The 13,467-nt window shown below is 46.2% G+C and overlaps 1 pseudogene; it reads left to right on the top strand.

The window, feature by feature from the left end:
- Window positions 1-12,115: 12,115 nt before the first annotated feature.
- Window positions 12,116-13,195, top strand: LOC140619070 (large ribosomal subunit protein uL30-like; annotated as a pseudogene).
- Window positions 13,196-13,467: the final 272 nt, after the last annotated feature.

Genomic DNA, 13,467 nt, shown 5'->3' on the forward strand with positions numbered 1-13,467 from the left:
GGGGTTCCTGATCGATTCTCTGGCTCCAAATCAGGCAGCACAGCCACCCTGACCATCTCTGGACTCCAGGCTGAGGACGAGGCTGATTATTACTGCTCTTCCTATGACAGCAGTCTCCTTGCTCACACGGTGCTCCAGGCCTGTGGGGAAGTGAGACAAAAACCTACTTACCCATAGGCAAAGTGTGTGAGCGCCCCAGCAGCTGCCTGCTTAGACTCCCCCTGGGTTTCTGCTGATTCTTCAGTTAAAGTTCAGGTCAGGTGCATCTTGGGGTGCCTCCTGGGAATGGAGTCTCCTTCATCGTCCCTGACCTCAGAGTCACTCAGATTAGCTTCATTTGTACACGAGTCTTAAACAATACTGAAAATTTTTTCCTCATGAGCAGGGACAGTTTCTTCTAGACTAGAGAACATTCACCTATCATCTACTGATGTTTCAGTAAATGAAACATTCATAAGTCACAAAGCTATCATGGTCCTTCAGCCCCTTTCCTGCTCTGCAGATGCACATGTCAGCGCTCTGTGCAGCTGGGACCATTATTCCCTTAGCTTCAACCAGATGACTAGTTCTCATTATTTGATGTTGTATTGAACACATAAATCAATGCCATACTGAAAATTATATAAAGTAAAAAAAATCTTTCTAGAGAAAAATCCCGATGTGCTTGTTTATGGAAATTTTTTTTCATATTCACCTCAGGTGAAAGCAATAAAAATCTGCACACTAATTCTTAGACCAGCTTTTTATTAAATGATCAGACTTGAGGTAAGAAAAACAACCTCCATCATTATGAATATTTATAAAGGGTGATATTAATCAGCATTTAAAGGAAATAAGTTTTGAAGTTCAAAAATATGCATGAGTATTAACTGCACATTTTTTTATTTTTTTTATTTTTTTATTCATGAGAGAGAGAGAGAGACACAGAGACACAGGCAGAGGGAGAAGCAGACTCTGTGCAGGGAGGTTAACAGGGGACTCAATCCCGGGACTCCAGGATCATGCCTTGGGCCGAAGGCAGGTTCTAAACTGCTGAGCCACCTGGGGATCCCCTAAAGGCACATTTCATAGGGAAGAAGAACATACCACAGTCTACATTCCACATCACTGGAATTCATTGTGTTTTAGAAGAGACAGGAATCTAGAGGTGGTAAGGAGGCCAGGGATTGACAGCAGGTGGAGGAAGGAGGAGGGTGAGTGTGTGAGTGACTGTTTTCATGGTTATGTCACTCTCCTCCATGGCACTGTGACCATGGCCACACCACACTGCTGTGCTGTCACAGCTCAGTGAACTGTACCCCAGAGCAACAGAACCTTCATTTAGGCAGAGAATGTTATCTAGGTTTCTGGGGGCTGTGATGGGGCACAGGGTGACATCATCCCATCCACTGATCCAAGGAGGTTTGACACTGTGTGGGAGTGGGGAGCTGTGACCAGAATGCAGTGTTTCTCCCCAGGGGGATGAAGGGATGAGCGAGACCCTCAGCTCTGCCTCCCTGTGGCTGGGGACCTGGGGGGTGTGCAGGTGTGTGTGAAGGTTGGGGATCATCTCCATCCCCATTTCTTCATGACACCTGATGTCCAGGCACTGCAGCCTGACCTTGGACATTCAGCTTGTTCTCTTCCGTGACTCTTCCTCCCCCTGGGGTTTGAAGGTCTGGAAACATCCCTCCCAACACACACTCACTGTCCTCAATCCTCCCTGAAAATTCCCTTGTGGGACATGAAGAGGGGCAGGTCTCAACTCATTGGACACACAGCTCACCTCTGACGACTCGCAGCAGATGGGAGGACTCACTACCCCACATGCTCCAGGGACGCTGCAGGGAAAGCCCCTGGAGCCAGCCTGGTTTGAGGGATCAGACCTGCAGGACTCCTGTCCCTCATCTTGCACTGGGGGAGGGGATCCAGGGTCCCGACTCAGGTTCCTGCCCCCCCTACACGACCACACCCACCCTGAGGTCTGCTCACCAGGCCAGCACACCCTGTCTATGTCCCACCTCCTTGCAGGGTCGTGGGCCCAGTCTGTGCTGACTCAGCCACTGTTAGGGCCTGGGGCCCTGGGCAGAGGGTCACCCTCTCCTGACCTGGAAGAGTCCCAGTATTGGTGATTATGGTGTGAAATGGTACAAGCAGCTTGCAAGGACAGACCCTAGACTCCTCATCTATGGCAATAGCAATTGATCCTCGGGTCCCCAATCAATTTTCTGGCTCTGGTTTTGGCATCACTGGCTCCTTGACCACCTCTGGGCTCCAGACTGAAAAATAGGCTGATTACTAGTGCTTATCCAGTGATCCAGCCCTGTGGGGCTGTTAGAGAAAAACCTGTTATTCCCACAGCAGTGGGGCTCCCTATGCTGTCCAGACTTCCTGGCCAAGTCAGCTGTTTCCTTTCTCTTTGGCTGAAATCCAGATCTGAGGCTCACCACAGAGAATTTTGCATACACTTCTGTCCCCATTGGCTTAAAATCTATCTACCATCCCTGTCCTTGGCACCAACATACAGGGAATTTTATCAAAATGAATTGACATTCCTGGTGCCAGGGACTGTCTAGACAGTGGACAAAGTCCAGGATGTAAAGGAAGAACCAGGGGCACAGAATTCAACTGCATCTGAGTCAAGACACATCAGGAATGTCTAATATGTGTCCTGAGATCGAAAGCTCCCATGAATAGGCCCCCAAATTCTCATCTACTATGGTGGTTAGACCCTTGGAGCACCTGGTCAACAGCAACTCTGGCTCTCTGGCCATCTGTGGGCTGAGAACAAAGGATGAAGGGCCTCCCACTATAACTCCTGTGCCAGCATCTCAGGGCTCATGCAGATCCCCTGGCTTGTCAGAACTGAGATCAGAACCCTTTTTTCATCTGCCAGAATGGGTCTCCAGGTATTGGTGAGACTCATCCTCTGTCTTCTGCTTCTGATGCTCTTGCTACTGCCACCATCACGTCTTTCTAAGGACACCAATGTAGGAATGAGGGCTCCTCCTTCCCTCACTTCCCCCAGAACTCATAGCAGCTCCTACCTAGACAAGAGGTCTCAGAAGACACAGAAGGGCTATGTCTCCCATTTGGTTGGGACATAGAATCTCTTTGACCTCAATTCAGAGACAAGGGAGTGGTAAGCCCACTGTGTTCATCTCTCACCTGACATCTGAGGAATCTGGGGTTCCTATGCTTGGTCATTTACCTATTTGTTTAAGTTTCAATGCTATGCTATCCTCCCATTAGTCTTCAGGGGAATGCCTATTTTTTTGTATTTCTTCTTATGCTCCTGCTACTGATGCCATGGACCAACGTCCATCCAGGGGAACGACATGCAAAAGAGGCTCCTCCTCTCCCTTCTGTCCTCAAGGCTACTCATAGCAGCCCGCTTGTAGACAAAGACGCTTCATGAAAACAAAAATTTCTTGTCTTTATCAGCTGGGAAACACTTACTTCTATGCTGATTTATATTCATTTTTTTCTTTGTGATTTGAATTAAATGAAAGAAATTATTTTGCACTTGAAAATATCATGGGACCTCAGCAGTACCCATGAAGTGCTTGAAGACTAAGTCAGCCCTTATTTTAATCTGATATTATTATCTACATGAGTATAAATGGCAGTGAGCAGTTTCTAATCTAAGGGTGTTTTCTAAATCGATGTCAGTGTAAAATTAAATAAATACATCCAAAACATTTGCCATAGGGAAACCTCCATGTGAATAATTACAGCAGATTCATTCACAATCACTAAAAACTGCAAGTGCCTAGAAATCCACATGTGGATATTAATTCCAAGTTTGTATCTAATCACCCAAAGCTGGGACCAACTAAGATGTTACCCACGAAGAGGCCCACATATAAAACATGATATGTTCATTGTAGGATCACAGTTTAATCACATTTTAGAAGAGGCAAATCTTCCAAAAGGCAGACAACTGCCGTCCCTAGGGTCTACGGAGGAAAAGGGGTTAAACGTGTGGACAGTCATCTTCTTATGGCAGGCCCATCAGACCACTACATTTATCCTTCTGCGATTTTTAAATTTTCAAGCATAAGCCCGGACAGTGAGTCTTCTTAGTAAGAATGGTGTCACCCACAGTGACAATGATATTTTACTGGAATTCATATGTTTTCCCTTCCCTCTGAGTCCCGGGCCTGTTGACAACATCCCCTCACCTACCACAGCTGCCTTTCCTGACTGGCATGTTTCCAAACCAAATCCATGGGACTCGCTGCATTGGAAACTGAGACTAGCAGCTCTGAAGAGGGCAGGAATGTCTGCAGAAAGCAGCCCTGGGCTCTGGCTTCAAGGCAGGGGCCCTTCCAGGCCGAGTGGACACATTTCCTGCCATCAGGGGGCAGTATGGGTTTGGGAGGTTCAAGATCCTGAAGGATGCTGGCAATGTTCCCACAGGCCTGTGAGGGTCAGGACCCTACTCAGATCTGTCAGGTGTGTGATCTGATGACATCTGTGATCAGTTATGTCTGCTGCCTTGGCTGGAGCACAGGGACAGTGAGTATGAACCACTTTGCCTGCAGAATGTCCACAGTCACAGCTGCCACCCCTGGGGTTCCCCATCAGGGCCTGTCTGAGAGGCACAGAGAAGGGGGTCTCCTCTGTGATCAGAAATGTCTCCTCTCCCTGAAGAGGGCAACTCTCCACATGAAGAGCTAGTTGTATGGAGTGAGTCCTTGGAAGAACTGAGCCTTCATGGGGCAGAACTGGGTCTTCTGTTTCCCTTCTCACCCCAGAGCCAAGGACGGGGACTAGACCAAGGGAGGCACATCGTAAGTGTCTGTTGAGTCTGAGCTGAAGGACTCTTCCATGGAAGATGAGATCTGGGACAGGGCGTTGGGCAGACTCCAGGATAGTGGATTCAGGGGCTTCATTCCGTGGTGGGACACAGAGGGGCAGGAGTCCTGGGGGGACACCTGAGAAATCAGAAGTGGGGCCTGAGGACTTTCAAGCACTTGCAGGTGAGCTCCATAAACAGGCTTTGGTGCAGGCACCTGGGGAGGTCTTGTCTGCATGTGAGAGATAAAGTCCATGTGCAGCCATGAGGGAGAAGCGCAGGCTGTGAATCTGAGAGAACTGACTTCTCAGTCTGCACCTCCACTCTTGTTAAATACCAACCTTGGAGGAAGCAGATGGGTATGAAGGTGCCAGCCCATCTCAACACTGTGATGAGGGTATAAGACCTGGGGTCCAAGGCTTGGGGGGGCCTGAAGGACCAAGAGCTGGTGTCTCCACCATGGACTGGATCCTGTCTCCCTCCTCCATGTAGTCACAAGTCAAGTGAGGAGAGTGGTAACTGTCTCCCAAGAACCAGCATCTTCCAGGCCTTACCACTATACCATCCCTTCCAGTGGTTTATCACCTGCCTCTTAACTGGAGCCCTAATAAGAAATTATTTCCTTTTAAGATATTGTTTATTTATTTGTGAGAGAGATGAAGAGAAGGGAGGCTGCATAGCAGAATCCTTGCTCAGTGGGGAGCCAAACACAGGACTCCATCCCAGTACATCAGGATCATGACTTGAGCTGAAAGATGATTAACCAACTGAGCCACCCAGGAACCCCCTAATTATAAATTCCTAAGTACAGATTAAAAATGAGTAAATTGGGAATCACTGGATGGCTCAGCAGTTTAGCACCTGCCTTCAGCCCAGGGCGAGATCCTGGAGTCGTGGGATCAAGTCCTGCATCAGGCTCCCTGTATGGAACCTGCTTCTTCCTCTTCCTGTGTTTCTGCCTCTGTGTGTGTGTGTCTCATGAATAAATAAATAACATCTTTAATAAATAAATTAAAAATAAATATAATGAGAAGTTTGTAGACAAGACACAGGACGAGCTCTGCATTGCCAGTTGCTGGGGAATATTGTAAAAATTTGTAATCACAGACTGATCCAGAAGCTGGACTCAGGCACTCTGAGGTTATTCAACTCTGTCCTTGTCTGAGAATGGTGGATTCTGCCTAACTTAGCTGCTCCCAGAGTTCGCTCCAAGAACGTATCCTTGACATAGTGATGTGGTGTTGATGTGGTGTACACAGGCCTCAACATAGTAAAGGCATCTTCATAAACATAAGACTTAGTGGATGTATGTGAGGATCTTTTGGCCTTGCTGCTGATCAACACAAGCCTTGTATGCAGTTCTCCTTTGCTTATTAGTCCCTGGAGTAGCCTTCCTCTTTCTCCTGTCTCTGTTCCCTGTGAGGACAGGAGTCCATTTCTGCTCATACCTGGGAAACCCACACCAGGTGAGGAGGGCTGGAAACCTGCACTCAGGCACCTGGAATGGAGCAGGGACGTGTGAAGGCAAAGGGCAAGCTGCAGAGAGAGTATGGAGGAGGTCATTGTTGATGTCCTGTAGGAGGTGAGGGGTTCTGAGCAGTCAGTGGGCTCCAGATACCCAGGATGATCACTGGTCAGGTAATACCAACCACGTGGAGAGGTTTCTCTGTGACTGTCTTTGCTGTGTGTCCCACATTTGCAGCTTTTCCTTTTGTGTATATGTGTTATTACTGTATCCACGAAGCTCAAAACCTAGCCTGACACCAAGGACGAATTCAACACCAGTTTCTTGAATTAATGTGTGAATTCACTGGAATAGGATTTCCATGAAGAGTAATAGATCACTTGATGAGATGAGCACTGGGTGTTATACTGTATGTTGGCAAATCGAACTTCAATTTAAAAAAAAAGAGGAATAGATCTAAGGCAAAGACAATGACGTCTGCTTGTGGAACATTTCATATTGGAGGGCTGAATTGATCAAATAGGAGTTGGGAAGTAAGCACTTGATATTGGGACAGAACAAGTGAAGAACACAGACTTCATTCTTGGTGAAGGTGACAGTCCCATGGACTGGATTCAATGGGTTCCTGCAGGGAAGAAGAAAGGACATGATTAGCCTCCAGTGGCTGATTGAAGAAACCAGAGGGAGTGGCTGAGTCATAGAGCATATTCTGAGCACAGAAGACAATGTCCTTGAGCAAATTAACTACAAAATACAGGTCAGGTATATGACCATCTGCTAACAATTCACCAAACCAAGTACCAGGAAAATTGTCATTTGCCTACATAAGCATGAACTTGGTAAAAACACACCATAGGATCATGAAATTGTAATATTTACTTCCTCATCCCAAATTCCTTGAAAGCCCCCATTGTGGCAAATCTATCAAACAATGTTGGTGCAGGTGTTCAGTGTTGACAGTTTGAAACCACAAATGTTGGAGAGGATGCGGAGAAAAGGCAACCCTCTTACACTGTTTGTGGGAATGTGAACTCTGCAGCCACTCTGGAAAACTGTGTGGAGGTTCCTCAAAGAGTTAAAAATAGACCTGCCCTATGACCCAGCAATTGCACTGTTCGGGATTTACCCCCAAAGATTCAGATGCAATGAAACGCCAGGACACCTGTACCCTGATGTTCATAGCAGCAATGTCCACAATAGCCAAACTGTGGAAGGAGTCTCAGTGTCCATCGAAAGATGAATGGATAAAGAAGATGTGGTTTATGTATACAATGGAATATTACTCAGCCATTGGAAATGACAAATACCCACCATTTGCTTCAACATGGATGGAACTGGAGGGTATTATGCTGAGTGAAGTAAGTCAGTTGGAGAAGGACAAAGAGTGTATGTTCTCATTCATTTGGGGAATATAAATAATAGTGAAAGGGAATATAAGGGAAGGGAGAAGAAATGTGTGGGAAATATCAGGAAGGGGGACAGAACATAAAGACTCCTAACTCTGGGAAATGAACTAAGGGTGGTGGAGGGGAGTTGGGCGGGGGGTGGGGGTGAATGGGTGATGGGCAATGAGGGGGGCACTTGACGGGATGAGCACTGGGTGTTATTCGGTATGTTGGCAAATTGAACACCAATAAAAAATAAATTTATTATAAAAACAAAACAAAACAAAACAAAATTTCATTGGAAAGCCCCCATGGTGGCAAATCTATCGAATAATGTTGGTGCAGGAGTTCAGTGTTGACAGAAAAGAAGTTTCTTCACATGGGGGAGGCAAAGGTAAAAGCCCAGATATAAATGTCTGAGAATTGATTCCTCTATTTCTCTCTATTTTTTGACAGTGTGCCATGCTGTAAACATAGAATCTGCAAAATGACATACATCATGCTTCTGACATGGTAGCTATTAGAGCAGTCTTTCTTTAAGATTTTATTTATTTATTCATAAGAGACATAGTGAGAGAGACAGAGACATAGGGAGAGCGAGAAGCAGGTGCCCTATGGGGAGGCCCATGTTGAACTCCATCCCAGGACCCCAGGATAACCCCCTGAGCCAAAGACAGACACTCAACTGCTGAGCTACCCAGGCATCCCAGGCAATCTTTCTTATATGACAACATGAAGTAGTGCAACACAATGCAATTTATGACACAGTAGGTAAAAACTCTTATCTGGAAGCAAAACTGATGGAAAACTAACAATGAGCATATAACCAAAATGAAAGACCAATGAAGTGGTTTGCAGTGGGTAGGGTCTTCTCTAGGGTGAAAATAGTTGCCATTGATGTACATTCCTGAACCTCCTGAGAATGAAACACCTCTCGAGAGTGAGATACAAAAGAATCAGGTACAATATACTGGAATCGCCGTCTCTAGAAATCAGATGAGAGATGTGAGAATAGACAGGGACCTGGCAAGTGGCAGAAACCAGCTGGACTCAGGTCTTCGGACCAGGGTGAGTGTGTGCTCTGCAACCAGCAGAGGGCGCGGTGGGACTGCAATGTGGTCCCTACTCCACTGCTTACTGAGGACCATTGACACTAAGGAGCCTGGTCCTGGGGGCTGGGCCCTGTGCTCCCTGCTGGGGACTCAGGCCTGGCAGAGATTTCTGAGGGATGTCCAGTGTATAATCCTCTACAATGCACACGACAGCTTCTACCCACAAATGGGAAGAGTGCTCCCTGGTCCTCAGTGCTGAGGGAACTTCTGGGAGAAGATGACTCTCCAAACCAGAGAGGAATCAAGTAAGAGGAAAGAAATCAGCATCCTGCACAGAACTGCTCATGTGTCTAGGTGGACTCATCACTGCTCTGGCTGTGATCCTCATCTATGTGGTTCTACAAGAGACATCACCTCAGTCCTGTCCCATGAACAGCCCAGGGATCTGTGGACAGACTCACTATGTGAAGCAAGAATAGGGTAAAAATGTGTCCTGTGGGGATGGGAGGCCACATAAGGGGACATCTGTCCTGGCCCTAAGGAACTTGACAGTTGACAGTGTAGTGAGGAGGCAGGAGTTATCCCTAATGGACTTGTGTCACCATGTCGTACAATGCTGTGTCTAGGCCTGGCCACAGGGAGCACCCTTCACATGTTTCTGAGGGATAAGGGTTGATCAGAGCAGAAAACCTGCCACCTGATACTGCCTGTGTCAGGGCTCATAGCTGGGATCTCTGCACCCCTGTCACATGTAGCCCCTCCCAGCCCTACCCCTTTGTGTCCTAAGACACAGGGACTAGGGTCTTATTTGCATGGATGGCCCCTCCCTCTCTCAGAGGATGAATAGGGGAAGGGAGAGATTAGAGGAGGTCTGCTCAGCTGTGGGTCCCCAGAAGGCAGGATCAATCACTGATGACCTCAAACATGGCCTGGTGCCCTCTCCTCCTCACACTCCTTGCTTACTGCACAGGTGACTGGATATGGGGAAAGGGGAAGGGATCCTGGGAGGGCACATGGGCTCTGATTTTTCCCCTTTTCTGTAGAAGAGAGCATCACCCTCTCTGTGTCTCTCCCCCTTGCAAGGTCCTAGGCCCAGTCTGTGCTAACTCTGTCGCCCTCCGTGTCTGGGTCTCTGGGCCAGAGGGTCACCATCTCCTGCTCTGGAAGCACAAACAACATCGGTATTGTTGGTGCGAGCTGGTACCAACAGCTCCCAGGAAAGGCCCCTAATCTCCTCATGTACAGTGATGGTGATCAACCGTCAGGGGTCCCTGACTGATTTTCCAGCTCTAAGTCTGGCAACTCAGCCTCCCTGACCATCACTGGGATCCAGGCTGAGGACGAGGCTGATTATTACTGTCTGTCTATTGGTCCCACGCTTGGTGCTCACACAGTGCTCCGGGCCTAGGGGGAAGTGAGACACAAACCTGCCATCCTCAGTGTGACAGGGCTGCCGGGGCAGCCCTAAAAGTTGGGCCAAGTCAGTGCTTCTTTGTTTGTTTGATATAAACAGACGTCTGAGACCCCCCCTCAAGGAATTTATCTATAATTCTTTCCACATTCCCTTAAACTTCTCCTTGAAGCCTGTCCTTGGGATCAAAATATTGTATGATTTTCTAAAATTGAGTACAGATTCCTGGGTGCCAAGGTCAGCTGCCCTGAGGACAGAGTCCATGACAGGTCAGGGCAGAAACAGGGACCCTGAATCCAGCTCTGAGTCAGGACACATCAGGAGTGTCCAATATGTGTCCTGCTACCAACAGCTCCATGAATGGGCAGTCAAATCCTCATGTATTATGATGGCTGGACCTTCTGTGGATCCTGGTCCATTCTCTGGCTCCATGTCTGACAGCTCTGGCTCTCTGGCCATTGCTGGGCTGAGCCAGGAGGATGAGGTCATGCTTCACTGCCCCTCCAGTGACAGAATTTCAAGGATTATATAGAATCCCAGATCCTTGAGAACAGAGACCAGAAACCCCTTTGTCATCTGCTGGGAGGGGGAGGCCCCAGCAGCTGCTCTGTCTCAGTGTGTGGCTCCTGTGTCTGCTGTTCCTGTTGCAAACATGGGTCCAGGTCCATGCAGGGCCGCCACCTGGGTTTCAGTGCTACTCCTTCCCTTGTGTCCCCAAAGACATTCACTGTATCATCTTCCTAGAAAAAAGGCCTCAAAGAAACAAAAGGCCTCAAATGACACAGAAAGGTCATCTCCCCTATCAGGTTGTGACACAGGGTCTCTTTCTACTGAAATACATGGAATAGGGGTGGCAGGGCCAGGGTGCTCACCTCCCACCTGACCTCTGAGGAATCCAGGATCTCCATCCTTGGTCATTTAGCTATTTCTAGAAGTTTCCAGACTCATGGAATCCTCTTACTCCTCTTCAATACGATTGCCTGTTCTTTTTGCTCATTGAGTGATTGCTTCTGTTACTGATGCACCAATTCCAGAGTATCTATGTCTGAATCATAGATTTGGATCTTCTGACATAACTCCCTTCCCATTCTCATCAATGCTGAATCCTAATCAGGTTTTTTGTTGTTGTTGTTGTTGTTCACATGCATCCTCTAATACTTGAAGAAAGATGTCAAATTTATTTATTTAATTTTAAAGATTTTATAGATTTATTCATGAGAGACACAGAGAAAGATAGAGGCAGAGACACAGCCAGATAGAGAAGCAGGCTTCATGCATGGAGCCCAATTTTGGACTTGATCTTGGGATTTCAGGATCATGCCCTGGGCCCAAGACAGGTGCTAAACCACAAAGCCACCCAGGGATCACCAAGATATTGAGTTTAATGGTATTTAAGTCACATTTGCACATTCCTGAAATGGTAGAAATGTCTTACCCCCATCTCCCCATTAGCTATTTTCCTCGGTGTGAGACTGAGTTCTATGTGTCTGGGAGAGAGTGTGTCATCATTGTAAAATTCCTCTGTTTCTATTTATGTGAATTTTATGAGGACTTTGCTTTCACATAGACAACAGTTCTTTGTAGGTCTAGCGAGGTCATGTAATTTGATTCTGTTAATTCATTAGTATGACTGTTGCTAGAGAAATTATCTTCATGAAAACCCACTGCATATCTATAATAATTCACAATGGTTATAGGGTCTGAATATATTAGTCTGACAATGCAATCTCACTGTTCATAATTTATTTAGGACACTTGAATCACTATTTCTTTTTTTTAGTTCACGATATTCTGCAATCTTTCTATTTCTGTACTCTGTGTCACGTGTATGTATCCCTATTGTATTTTTTTTCCATAAGAGATTAAAATTTCCATTGTTTTAAATATCATATATATATATGACTTATTTATTTTTAGAGAGATGGAGAAAGGAAGAGAATGAGTGGGAGAGAGGCAGGGGGAGAGGGAGTGAAGGAATCTCTAGCAGACTCCCCACTGAGTGGTGAATCTGACATGGTGGGATTTGATCCCATGACACGGAGGTCATGACCTGAGATAAAAACAAGAATCAGACACTCAAACTCTTTTCTGGCTGGAACCATGGAGGGTGCAGAAGAGAAGAAAAAGAGGGTTCTTGCTGTGCCAGAAACCCTTAAGAAAAAGCAAAGGAATTTCACAGAGTTGCAGATCAAGTGTCTGAGAAAATGTTTGTTCAAAAGATGCTTCGAAAGGCAAGGAAGCTTATCTATGAAAAGGCTAAGCATTACTGCAAGGACTCCAGGCAGATGTACAGAACTGAGATGCGCATGGCGAGGATGGCGAGAAAAGCTGGCAACAGCTCCGTGCCTGCAGAACCCAAATTGCCATTTGTCATCAGTATCAGAGGTATAAGTCAATAGGAGAAGGACAAATATTATATGTTCTCATTCATTTGGGGACTATAAATAATAGTGAAAGGGAATATAAGGGAAGGGAGAAGAAATGTGTGGGAAATATCAGAAAGGGAGACAGAACATGAAGACTCCTAACTCTGGGAAAGGAACTAGGGGTGGTGGAAAGGGTGGAGGGCGGGGGGTGGGGGTGAATGGGTGACACGCGCTGAGGGGGGCCTTTGATGGGATGAGCACTGGGTGTTATTCTGTATGTTGGCAAATTGAACACCAATAAAAAATAAATTTATTATAAAAAAATAATAAAAAAAGATCAGAGGTATCAATGGTGTGAGCCCAAAGATTCCAAAGGTGCTGCAGCTTTTTCACCTTTGGCAGGTCTTCAATGGCACCTTTGTTAAGCTCAACAAGGCTTCAGTAAACATGCTGAGGATTGTGGAACCATATACAGTAGGGTGTACACAAACCTGAAGTTAGTGAACGAGTTGATCTACAAGCATGCTTATGGTAAGATCAACAAGAAGCGAAATGCCCTGACAGGTAACACATTGCCCAATCTCGTGGTAAATATGGTGTCACCTGCATGGAGGATCCCTTCAAATTATCTTCTCCATGCGGCGGAATGAAGAAAACGATCACTCATTTTGAAGAAGTTGGAGATGCTGGGAACATGGAAGACCAGATCAATTGGCTTATTAGAAGGATGAACTAGGTATCTAGCACGATTATTTTTCTAATCTGGTTAGTTAATAAATAACTGTTTTCAAATGGAAAAAAAATAATTAATCGGCTGAGTCACCCACGCATTCGAAAAAGTATATATATAATCAAATCAAACTATGATCTCTGAAGGTTTGTTAGGTTCTTTTGTTTTCATTTGTTTGTTTTGGGGTTTTTTTTATATTTTTAAAAAGATTTTATTGATTTATTCCTGAAAATACACAGAGAGGAGAGAGAGAGAGGGGGGCAGAGACACAGGCAGAG

Source organism: Canis lupus, chromosome 27 (assembly GCF_048164855.1).
Source record: "Canis lupus baileyi chromosome 27, mCanLup2.hap1, whole genome shotgun sequence".
Taxonomy (NCBI): Eukaryota; Metazoa; Chordata; class Mammalia; order Carnivora; family Canidae; genus Canis; species Canis lupus.